The following is a 955-nucleotide window of genomic DNA, read 5'->3' on the forward strand; positions in this document are numbered from 1 at the left end:
TATATATTGGATTTTCCCCTGACCCTGAGTGTCCGGCCCCATGAGACTGTAGTTTTCTCGGCCCCTGGTGGTCCTAGGTCGTTCCCGCTGCACAGATTCATGCGCCAGGGCCTCCTACAGACAATGCACTTTGATTTATTGCGTTATCTGTAATAGCACCCGAGATATCACCACATATATATTGGATTTTTCCCTGGCCCAGAGTGTCCGGCCCCATGAGACTGTGGTTTTCTCGGCCCCTGGTGGTCCGAGGTTGTTCCCGCTGCACACATTCATGCGCCAGGGCATCCTACAGACAATGCACTTTGATTTATTGCGCTATCTGTAATAGCACCCGAGATATCACCAGATATATATTGGATTTTCCCCTGACCCTGAGTGTCCGGCCCCATGAGACGGTGGTTGTCTCGGCCCCTGGTGGTCCGAGGTCGTTCCCGCTGCACAGGTTCATGCGCCAGGGCCTCCTACAGACAATGCACTTTGATTTATTGCGCTATCTGTAATAGCACCCGAGATATCACCAGATCTATATTGGATTTTCCCCTGACCCTGAGTGTCCGGCCCCATGAGACTGTGGTTTTCTCGGCCCCTGGTGGTCCGAGGTCGTTGCCGCTGCACAGGTTGATGCGCCAGGGCCTCCTACAGACAATGCACTTTGATTTATTGCGTTATCTGTAATAGCACCCGAGATATCACCACATATATATTGGATTTTTCCCTGGCCCAGAGTGTCCGGCCCCCTCGAGACGGTGCTTTCCTCGGCCCCTGGTGGTCCGAGGTCGTTCCCGCTGCACAGCTTCAGGCGCCAGGGCCTCCTGCAGATAACTCACTTTGGTTTATTGCGCTATCTCTAATAGCACCCGAGATATCACCAGATATATATTGGATTTTTCCCTGACCCTGAGTGTCCGGCCCCATGAGACGGTGGTTTTCTCGGCCCCTGGTGGTCCGAGGT

This window comes from Nomia melanderi, unplaced genomic scaffold (genome assembly GCF_051020985.1).
Source record: "Nomia melanderi isolate GNS246 unplaced genomic scaffold, iyNomMela1 scaffold0014, whole genome shotgun sequence".
NCBI classification, from domain to species: Eukaryota; Metazoa; Arthropoda; class Insecta; order Hymenoptera; family Halictidae; genus Nomia; species Nomia melanderi.